Below are 12,342 nucleotides of genomic sequence, written 5' to 3'. Positions count from 1 at the left end.
AAATTCTGGTTGCCATGGATGTGGAGCTTCACTTGTTTTTCTAATTGTGTGTGTGTGTGTGTGTGTGTGAGAGAGAGAGAGAGAGAGAGACTGTAGGTGTCTGTGTGTAGGACTCTCTTTTACATCCACGTTGCATTCATTCATTCATTCTCACCTTCTCTTTTTTTATGGCTTCAAAGTATTTTTTTTTTCTATTACTCCTACCATTAAAACAAAACCAGAACTGTTGTTCACACAGTGCACAGTGGTATGGCTACGATGACTGTCAAATGTGGAAATGCTTTTGGACCTGATGGCAAATAACTGTTGCCACAAATCCGCTCCCCCCGCCAGTGCCGCCCGAATGCTCCTCTGCTGCCAGGGGTCCCCCAGCCTCCACACAGTCCAGCTACTGTCAGGTTCACCCCTGGCATAGGTGGGGCAGGATCCCCTGGGGCCCTAGGGCCCTGTACCCCTGCCTGCATCCACTCTGCTTAGTTGGTGCCGTCTATGCTAAACCAGGTATTACATGTTTGGTTATCAGCTCCTGAAAATAACTGAACTTAACCTAGACAGTGCATGGTTATCCACTCAGTCTTAGCCCTGGAAGTTATTTGTTTATTTTTTTAAAATTAATTAATTTATTTATTTTTGGCTGCATTGGGTCTTCATTGCTGCGCGTGGGCTTTCTCTAGCTGCGGCGAGCGGGGGCTGCTCTTTGCTGCGGTGCGTGGGCTTCTCCTTGCGGTGGCTTCTCTTGTTGCAGAGCATGGGCTCTAGGCATACGGGCTTCAGTAGTTGTGGCATGTGGGCTTCAGTAGTTGTGGTGCACGGGCTTAGTTGCTCCGTGGCATGTGGGATCTTCCCGGACCAGGGCGTGAACCCCTGTCCACTGCATTGGCAGGAGGATTCTTAACCACTGTGCCAACAGGGAAGTCCCAGTACTGAATTTAGCCAAGATTTGTGAAGGAAGCTCAAGAAATCCCTAAGCAGTGAGGATAGATCCCTCAAAGTCTAGGCACTAATGATCACACACTTTCCTCATAAGGAAGAACTTTATGATAACTTAGATGGCCACAATCCAGACCCAGCTATCTTGCTGAAGTGTGAGCTTCCTGTCACTAGAAGCAGACTTGAATGTCCTCTAAGGCCCCTTCCAAACGTGATATTTAAAAAATCGTAAACCTTGCAAACCCTTTCACAAAGTGCATACCTCGCATGTTACATGAGATTCATAGGCATTAAATAAGTGAAGAACCAGGTGCTACCTTAAGGCCTCTGTTTGCCTGTCCTGGGTTTAGGCATATGGTGGCCGCAAGAGTCAAGAGAATACAGTGTAAGTCTGCAATTACGGGACTTTATCTTGGAGCGCGGCTCATCCATGGCCACCCAGAGAACGTGGGATGAAACGACAAGCCTGTGTGTGGGATTACCAGGGTGTTTAGGAAGGAAGTGGTTTGATGTGGGGAATAAGCAGTCGAGCTGCGTAAGTACAGTGATGACAATGACGGGAGGATTTATTTTCTGGGCTAAAACTGAAATGGAAGGAATCCCTAGTCTCCTGAAACTGATATAGGGCAGCGGCAGCTGCAAGTCACTCCAGAGAGACATCAGCTCCCTAGTTCTTCGGGCTCTCCGGAGTTTGGAATCCGGATGCAGAGGTTCTGGTAGCCCAAGGTACGTCCTTTGAAGAAGGTTGGAGGTGAGAGCCATTGGCAGTGAAGGAGACAAGTTGGGAGACAGGCCCCCAGAACTGGTCAGAGGGACTCCAGGGGAAGCAGGCAGGACATCGGCCTGCCTCCTGCAGAGAGGCCTCGCGAGGCAGCTGACTTGGCTGTGCTTCCGTTTTCTCCTCTGTAAAGTGGAGATTATAATATTTTCCCCTGAATCTTTTGCTAGCAATTGTGAGTTATGTGTTTGGCCGTGACAAGTGTCAGTATGATTTTTACTAGGAGTCCGGGAAGCAAAGTGACTCCTGGGAAAGGGAAACATCCTGGGGTCCTGCAGCCATGAGACCCCCTGGAACGCCCACATGCTCTCTGGCCATGTTAGGTTGGGCTGGATTGTATACGTTTCTTAAGGTAAAAAAATCAAATCCCGGGACTCCCCTGGTGGTCCAGTGGTAAAGAATCAGCTAGAGCCCGTGTGCCACAAACTACAGAGCCCATGTGCCCTGGAGCCTGCGCCTCACAACCAAAGAGAGAAAACCCACACACCACAACTAGAGAGAAGCCTGCGTGCCGCAACGGAAGACCCTACGTGCCTCAGAGAAGATCCCACGTGCTGCAGCTAAGACCTGACACAGCCAAAAATAAATAAAATAAATAAGAAATCTTAAGAAAAAACAATCTGAGGAAAATTGAAAGAACAGAATTATTAACACCCATATACTGGTCTTCTAGATTCACCAGTTGTTAACATCTTCACACACACACACACACACACACACACACACACACACACACACACTTTCCTTTCCTTTTGTAAGCCATCCAAAGGTAGTGTGCAGGTATCATGACATTTCACTTCTATATGATTCCAAATAATGGATTTCTCGTAAACAAAGACATTTTCACTTTCCTAGCCAATAATCATAATATTTCCACATCTAAAGAAACCGTTAATTCAATAATATGCAACACATAGTCAATTATCAAATTTCTTAAATCGTTTCCAGAATATCATTAGAGTCAAAGTTAATGCCTTGCATTTGCCTGCTGTGTTTCTTTAGTAGACGTCACTCTAGAGCAGCCTCCCCTTTTCCCTCTGTTCTTTTGTATTGAATCTTGGAAGTGTCCAGGCCAGATGTTCTGCAAAGCGCTCCATGGGTTCCTATCACTGTTTCCGTGTTAGATGGTACTTCTGAGTCAGTCCTTCTAGTCCTGGTCTTATGAGTCATGGGATTGCCTTTGATATTTTAGCCTGAGAACCTTACTGGATGTTTAGGGTAAGCACTTAGAGAACTGAGTTTATTTTTATACACATTTGAAGACCCAACCTCATTAATATGCCTCCGAAGGACTCCAGGTTCATTTAGTTCCTACTTATCACCATCTTAACCTATGTTTCTACAAAATCAGTCATACTCGACATATTGCGACCTCTGGGATCATTTCTAAAATGTGAAGCAGAAAAGAAACAGGGGTGTTTGATTCATTTTTCCTCTGCAGTGATGATGTGGACTCACTCTCAAGGCATCAAAAGTAAAGTGGATGTTGAATGCAGATTTGGAAGAAGAGGATTTGTTTTTTCTGTCTTGGGTATTTGCCCACAACAGACTGACATACCATAGGTTGTAAATTGGGCTAAGACTTTGAGTTGTGACATGCCAGGTGAATAGAGTGGATGGAAAAAGTGGGTTATCACTGCCACATGCCACTCCAATATTTATACAGATCCTCATTTCCCCAAGAATCTATAATTATGGAGACCAAAGGATCATTTTGCAGATGAGGAAATGGAGGCCCAGAGAGAAAAGTGATGTGACCGATGACACCCAGCTTGCTCGTGGGCAGACCCGTGATTAAAACCTGTCTCCCAAGTCCAGCCCTATGCTTTGTCTGTTATCTATAATGATGGAGTCGTTAGATTTTGTTTTCAGATGCTTGAGGAAACAGTTTTGAAACGGCAAGTGATAAGGAAGAAGAGAACATGATTAATTAAGCAGACATGAGAGACTCTTATAACTTTTGAAATCAGAGCACAGTGTTCCACTTCCATATCCTTGAATCTTGAAACAGGGCAAGTGTGGCATTCTCTAAGAAAAGGCAAAGCCCTTTGCTTCTTGAAAACTCTTTCTTCTTTCGTCTGCCAAAATCATACTCTTTTAACCTTCAGAGTTTGACTCAAGATACTATGTGTTTGGGGGTAAGTAACTTTTTCTTGGGTTGTCATAATGGATTGTTTGTCTTTCAGATTGAAAACTGAATCACTTTTGGAATCACGTCTTTCTTTTATAGGCATTTTCCTTCTGAAGTGATTTTGCAAAAATCTCTCTCTTCCTCCTCCACAGGCGTATAAATACTCTTCGCAATTACCAGGTGTCTGTCTTCACCTGCCTATTGCAGAGAGAGTTTTCAGAAGTTCCAATTATATACCAAATTTCAGATCATGGCCTAGATTGTACTTTGATCTTAAAAACAGAATTTAAGGTAAATTTTCTCAACCGAGTTGCCCGTATTGCTGTGGTTTTATTTTTTTGTGCACAAAATATATTTGTTCAACTAGGTCTCCTTTTTTCATTCTTAAAAAAAAAGTATCTTCAGTTCCCTATAGAAAGGAAGGGAGGGAGGAAAAGAAAGAAAGAAAGAAAGAAAGAAAGAAAGAAAGAGAGGAAGAGAGGAAGGGAGGAAAGGAGGAAGGAAAAGAAAATTTATCATCAGCCACTTGCACTTGGTCGCTATTCAATTTTTTTCGTCCATTGTCTTGGCTAAGGATTTTTCATGCTTTTTTCAATGAACATGAAAACCTCCTCCTGAAGCAGTAAAGGAAGGGAGAGTTCATTTACAGTAAAATGCACATCTGCATCAGTTAGATATTTCGGCAGCAAGTAGCAGAAACGGACAAAAAATAAGCCTTCAGACTGCCTTAAATAATAAAATCTATGGCTTATATAATAAGAAATCTAAAAATAGGGTGGCCTTCAGGGTGCATTGACTTTGTGACTCAATGATATCATTAGGGACTCAGGCTCCTCCCATCTCACTATTCTGCCAATGACAGTATAAACTTTGTTCTAAGGCTGGATGCTCTGGGGATCAAAACATACTTGTCAGTTGCAATTGGAGGTATAAGAGTCCTTGTTCTGGTTTAGTTTGAAAGAGTGATCATCTTTTCCTATGGTTCTCTCTAGTGGCAGGAAGATTTCCCAGAAGATCCCAGGACAAGTCCCTTCATTTCATATTAACCTGATTTGAGTCATGTGCCCATTTCTGAACCAATTCTCATCACAAGGGGAGCTTCATGCTTAGACCTAGTACATGTCGTATGGTGGGTTCCCCAGGAAGCAAACTCTGAGACAGTTTGTGTGCAGGAGGTTTACTGGAGGGTGTCCTCCAATGAACATTTGTTGGGGAGTGAAGGAAGTAGCACTGGGCAAAGGAAGGGGTTAAACAAAAAACTCAGCCAACTCCATGGGGAACTCTTGAGCTGAGGCAGAGTTGTCCTTCCTTGCATTAAGACTGCCTGGCTTTATACTTACTCCGTGACCATTCCCTGGATGTGAGCTGACTCACATCCGTAGCATGTGGCCTTGGGGAGAGTGGCTTTCTTTGGCTTGCCTTTCCAGGGCAATGACCAGAGAGGGACTCGGCTGAGAGCCATCAATTCCCAGCACACCTAGCGGCTGGGAGGATGAGCGTTTCAGTCCCGGAGGGGGGATCTGGACAGCACAGCACAGCATACGGTACACTTCAGCTCTTGAACCACTCGGATGCACCTTTTTGGTATAATATGTTCTGGGAATAGCTCCTTCAGGATTCTGATTAGTCCGTGTTCCCAGGGAACTTATAAAAGGAAGGTTACCAGTCAGCATGAATTGCTGCCCCTTTGAGGGTTGAAGGGGTTGAATTAAGTCAACTTGCCAACAGGTGGCTGGTTAGTCTCTTCAAAGGATTGCCCTACTGCCCTTCACTTCCATCTGCAATAGTAGTCAGGTGGGGAAAGAATATCAGAATTTGGAGTACCACCAAATTAGCAGGGAGTTAACTATATTTTTTTCCTCAGGTATCGCCAGCCTGATCTCATTCAGTCAAAATGCAAAAGTAAGCATTATGGAATAGATAGAGAGGGACCCAGGAAAATCCTTCTAGTTCTGCCTTGAGGAGCAGAAAAGAACTCCTAAAACTCAGAGATTGAGGAAATCACTCTTTTTTTTCCCCTCCCCTTTTTCTCCATTCACTTTCACCCCAGGCCCCAGGCAGTTTTGTGGTGGGAGCAGTGGGAGCAAAGCAGCCCCTGTGGAAAACTGCAGAAGCCAGACTTCTGAGCAGGGGGACAGTGGAGCTGCAGTTATAAGAGGCGGGACCAAGCCACCTCTCCCTTCTTTTTTTTTTTTTCTTCACTTTCTGTCTCTGGCCTCTTGTCATTTGGACCTCAGATGTGACTCAATCACAGAAGTGAGTGACATTTGGCTGATGGACTGAAAAAAGGAGACTCAAGGAACCAGACAGTGCTGGGAGATAGCGGAGAAGAAAGAGGTCAGGAAATGGATCCCATAAAATTGTTTGTCTTTCTGGGCTGGTCTCCAACCTGTGCTGGTCTCCAACATGTTCAACCTCTGCTCCTAATTAGCCTTCCAAAGACTGTGAGAACTGAGCTAACAGACCTCTTCCCTTGTCCCAGATTAATCACTGGGTGACATACTTACAGGACACATCTCAATAGCACTTAAAGCCTTTGAAATCTGAATTGATGTTGTAACCACAACACACAGAAAGTGAGCTGGAACTTATGACTTGAACTTAACCAGGTCAAATGCTGCTAAAACAGAACCATCAACATTCTCTCATATGATTTAAACAAGACCCAGAGTCTTATAAAGTATTTACAACAGTGTGTTAGTTTCTGCTTTATAACAAAGTGAATCAGCTATACATATACATATATCCCCATACCTCTTCCCTCTTGCGTCTCCAAGAGGGAAGAGGTATGGGGATATATGTATATGTATAGCTGATTCACTTTGTTATAAAGCAGAAACTAACATACCATTGTAAAGCAATTATACTCCAATAAAGACTTAAAAAAAAAAAAAGAAATGTCCTGGATACAATCCAAAATTACTTGGTATATGGAGAACTATGAAATTCTCAACTTGTTTTGGAAAGGACAATCAACAGATACCAATGATGAGATAATACAAATGTTGGAATTATTTGACAAAGACTTTAAAGCAGGTATTATAAATATACTCAAAGGAGCAATCATGAGTGCTTTTTGAAACAAAGTTAAAATGGAAAGTTAAAAATAGAAATAGAAGACATAGAAAAGAACCAAATGAAAATATTAAAACTGAAAAACACAATAACCAAAATTAAAAATCCACTGAAAGGACTCAATAACAGAATGAAGAACAGGGCAAAGAAATAGTGAACCTGATGCCATATCAATGGAAATTATCCAATCTGAACAACAGAGAGAAAAAAGATTGAAATAAAATAAAGAACAGAACCTCAGAGTCCAATGGAACAACAGCAAAAGGTCTAGTATTGTGTCATCAGACTCCCAGAAGGAGACAAGAAAATGTGGTGCTGAAAAAATGTTTGAAGAAATAATGTTTAAAAACTTAACACATTTTGAGAAAGACACATACCTACAAAGTTAAGAAGTGGAGCAAACTCCAAACAGGACAAAATCAGAGAAATTTATGGCTAAACACATCACAAATTTCTGAAACATCGAAGACAAAGAAAAATTCTAGAAACAGCTAGAGAGAAACAGTGACTTTTTAAAAATTTTAATTTTATTGGAGTATAGTTGATTTACAATGTTGTGTTAGTTTCAGGTGTACAGCAAAATGATTCAGTTATACATATACATATATTCATTCTCTTTTAGATTCTTTTCTCTTGTAGGTTATCACAGAATACTGAGTAGAGTTCCCTGTGCTATACAGTAGGTCTTTGTTGGTTATCTATCTTATATATAGTAGTGTGTGTATGTTCATCCCAAGCTCCTGATTTATCGCTCCCTAAAAAACAGTGATTTGATGACAATGATTCTTTCATTAGAAATCGTAGATATCAAAAGGAAGTAGTACATTTTTCAGGTGCTGAAAGAAAAGAATTGTCAACTCAGAGTTCTGTGTACAACAAAAATATCTTACAGGAATGAAAGTAAAATAAAGGCATCCTCAGATGCTTTAAAATAATTGCTAAAGGGAATTCTACAGATGGAAAGGAAATGATACCTGAAAGAAGCAGGGAACATCAAGAGTGAGAAAGAGGAACAGAACTGGTTAATATTTGGATAGATGTAATAAACTCTTCTTCTCTTGAGTTCTTTAAAATACGTTTTATGGTTGAAAGCAAAAAGTATAACATGGTCTGATGAAGTTTTCAGTATATGTGATATTTAAGACAATACCTCTAACAATAAGAAGGGCAGGATAAGGGGAGCTTTATGATGTTAAAGTTTCTATATTCCAATGGAAGTGACAAAATATTGATTCTAAAAAGATTGTAAAAAGTTCAGTATGTATTTTGCAACCCCTAGAGCAACCACTAAAAAACTATATAGAGAGATGCTGTTAAAAATCATAATAGATAAATTAGAATAGAGTAACATTAAAAAGTGCTCAAATAATGCCCCACAATAAAAGACAAGAAAGGGGAGACAGAGAAATGCAAAATAAGAGAACAAAGCGAAAACAATAATAAAATGGTAAACAAATCCAAACATATCATTAATTTCACTAAATGTAAATACTTTCAGTACACCAATTAATAAACAAAGATTGTTAGAATGGATTAAAAAAAGCAAGTCTAAACTATATGCTGTATGTAAACAAAGTACTTCAAATACAGTGATATAGGTGGGCTAAAAGTTAAAGATTGGGAAAAGATATACCATGAAAAACTAAATAAAAATGAGGCTGGAATGATTATATAATGGCAAAGCATACTTCAGAGGAAAGAAAATTCAGGGATAAAAAGGAACATTACACATTGATTACATAAGAAAAAAAGACTAATTTGCCAAGAAAACATAAAAATTCCTAATGTGCGGACTTCCCTGGTGGCGCAGTGGTTAAGAATCCATCTGCCAATGGAGGGGACATGGGTTCGAGCCCTGGTCCGGGAAGATCCCACATGCTGTGGAGCAACTAAGCCTGTGTGCCACAACTACTGAGCCTGCTCTCTAGAGCCCACAAGCCACAACTACTGAGTCCTCACACTCTAGAGCCCATGAGTCACAACAAGAGAAGCCACTGCAATGAGAAGCCCCTGCACTGCAATGAAGAGTAGGCCCCGCTTGCCGCAACTAGAGAAAGCCCGCGCACAGCAACGAAGACCCAATGCAGCCAAAAATAAATAAATAAATTTATTAATTTAAAAAAATTCCTAATGTGTATATACCTAACAACGAGCTTCAAAATACATGAAAATATAGTTGGAAAGATAAACACTTCTCTCTCAGTAATAGAAACAATAGACAAAATGTTAGTGAGGTTAGAAAGCTGAAAAACACCATTAACCAACTGAATCTAGCTGATGTTTATAGAAAACTCCATCCAACAGCAGAGCACACATTCTTTTTAAGTTCACAAAGAATATTTTCCAAGAGAGACCATATCCTGGATCATAAATCAAGCCTTAACAAATTTAAAAGAACTAAAATTCTATTCCTGCTAAAATCTGGAACACGGCAAGGATGCCCACTCTCACCATGTCTATTCAACATAGTATTGGAAGTCCTAGCCACAGCAATCAGACAAGGAAAAGAAATAAAAGGTATCCAAATTGGAAGGAAAGAGGTAAAATTGTCACTATATGCAGATGACATGATACTACATATAGAAAACACTAAGGACTCCACACAAAAACTACAAGATCTAATAAGTGAATTCAGCAAAGTAGCAGGATACAAGATTAACATTCAAAAATTAGTTGCATTTCTTTACCCTAACAATGAAATATCAAAAGGGGAAAGTAAAACAACAATACTTTTTAACATAGCACCAGAAAAATGAAATACCTAGGAATAAACCTGACCGAAGAGGTGAAAGGCTTATATGCTGTAAACTATAAAGCATTAATAAAGGAAATTAAAGAGGATTCAAAGAATTGGAAAGATATCTCATGCTTTTGGATTGGAAGAATTAATATTGTTAAAATGGCAATACTACCCAAAGCAATCTGCAGATTTAATGTGATCCCTATCAAAATACCCATGACAGAACTAGCACAAATAATCCAAAAATTTATATGGAACCATAAAAAAACCCAGAATTTCCAAAGCAAGCCTGAGGGAAAAAAACAAAGCAGGAAGCATAACTCTCCCAGACTTCAGAAAATACTACAAAGCTACAGTAGTCAAAACAGTGTGGTGTTGGTAAAAAGCAGATATACAGATCAATGGAACAGAATAGAGAGCCCAGAAATAAACCCACATGCCTACAGTCAATTAATCTTCAACAAAGAAGCCAAGAATATAAAATGGGAAAAAGTCTCTTCAGCAAGTGGTGCTGGGAAAGTTGGACAGTTGCATGTAAATCAATGAAGTTAGAACACACCCTCACACAATGCACAAAAATAAACTCAAAATGGCTTAAAGACTTAAACATAAGACATGACACCATAAAACTCCTAAAAGAGAGCATAGGCAAAACATTCTCTGACATAAATTGTACCGATGTTTTCTTAGGTCAGTCTTCCAAGGCAATAGAAATAAAAACAAAAGTAAGCAACTGGGACTTAATCAAACTTGCAGGCTTTTACACAGCAAAGGAAACCATAAAAAAAGACAACCTATGGAATGGGAGAAAATATTTGCCGAATATGCAACAGACAAGGGCTTAATCTCCAAAATATACAAACAGCTCATACAACTCAACAACAAAAGAGCAACCCAATCAAAAATGGGCAGAAGACCTTAATACACATTTCTCCGAAGAAGACATACAGATGGCCAGTAGGCACATGAAAAGATGCTCAACATCACTAATTATTAGAGAAATGTAAATCCAAACTACAATGAGGTACCACCTCACACCGGTCAGGATGGCCATCATTAAAAGTATACAAATAACAAATGCTGGAGAGGGTGAGGAGAAAAGGGAACCCTCCTACACTGTTAGTGGGAAAGTAAGTTGGTGCAGCCACTATGGAAAACAGTGTGGAGGTTCCTCAGAAAACTAAAAATAGAATTACCATATGATCCAGCAGTCCCACTCCTGGGCATATACCAGGACAAAACTATAATTGAAAAGATACATGCACCCCTAGGTTCATAGCAGCACTATTCACAATAGCCAAAACATGGAAACAACCTAGATATCCATCGATGGATGAATGGATAAAGAAGGTGTGGTACATATATACAGTGGATTACTACTCAGTCATAAAAAAGAACGAAATAATGCCATTTGCAGCAACATGGATGCAACTAGAGATGATCATACTAAGTGAAGTAAGTCAGAAGGTGAAAGACCATATGATATTGCTTATATGTGGAATCTAAAATATGGTACAAATGAACCTATCTACAAAACAGAAACAGATTCACAGACATAGAGAACAGAACAGATTTGTGGTTGCCAAGGGGGAGGGGGGTGGGGGAGGGAAGGACTGGGAGTTTGGGATTAGCAGATGTAAACAATTATATATAGGATGGATAAACAACAAGGTCCTATTGATAAACTATAATGGAAAAGAAGATTAAAAAAAGAATGTCTATATGTGTATAACTGAGTCACTTTGCTGTACAGCAGAGATGGACACAACATTTAAAATCAACTATATTTCAATAAAAAAATAAAGTAAAAATAAAATAAAATAAAATTCTATGAAGTGTCTCCACTTCGCTTAGTTCTTCTGTGGTTTTTTGGAACATATTCCTCTGTCTCCTCATTTTGCCTAATTCTCTGTGTTTACTCCTATGTATTAAGTAGGTAGGTTACATTTCCCATCCTAAGATATGTACTATATATTTCTCAGCTTACCAGATGCAGAACCTAGATATTTTTAAATAGACAGTTTTTTAGAGCAGTTTTAGGTTCACATCAAAATTGAATAGAAAGTACAGAGATTTCCCATATACCCCTTGTCCCCACACATGCATAACTCTCCCTTACCATAGTGGTACATTTTTTTTATAATCAACGAATCTACATTGACTCATTGTACTCACCCAAGGTCCATAGTTTACATTGGGGTTCACTCTTGGTGTTGTACATTCTGTGCATTTGGACAAATGTATAATGACATGAATCCATCATTAGAGTAGTATACAGAGTATTTTTACTGCCCTAAAAATACTCTGTGCTCTGCCTTTTCATCCTTCCCTTCCTCTTCCAACTCCTAGTGACCACTGATCTTTTTACTGTCTCCGTAGTTTTGCCTTTTCCAGAATGTCATATAGTTAGAATCATACAGTATGTAGGCTATTCACATTGGCTTCTTTACTCAGTAATATGCGTTTAAGTTTCCTTCATATCTTTTCATGACTTGATAGCTCATTTCTTTTTAACTCTGAATAATATTCCATTGTCTGGATGTACCACAGTTTATTTATTCATTCAGCTAATGAAGGACATTTTGATTGCGTCCGAGTTTCAGCAATTATGAACAAAGATGCTATAAATAAAGATGTAGGTTTTTGTGTGGACAGATGTTTTCAAGTCATTTGGGTGAATACCAAGGA

Source organism: Tursiops truncatus, chromosome 12 (genome assembly GCF_011762595.2).
Source record: "Tursiops truncatus isolate mTurTru1 chromosome 12, mTurTru1.mat.Y, whole genome shotgun sequence".
Lineage (NCBI taxonomy): Eukaryota > Metazoa > Chordata > Mammalia > Artiodactyla > Delphinidae > Tursiops > Tursiops truncatus.
Note: the sequence above shows the minus strand (reverse complement) of the source record.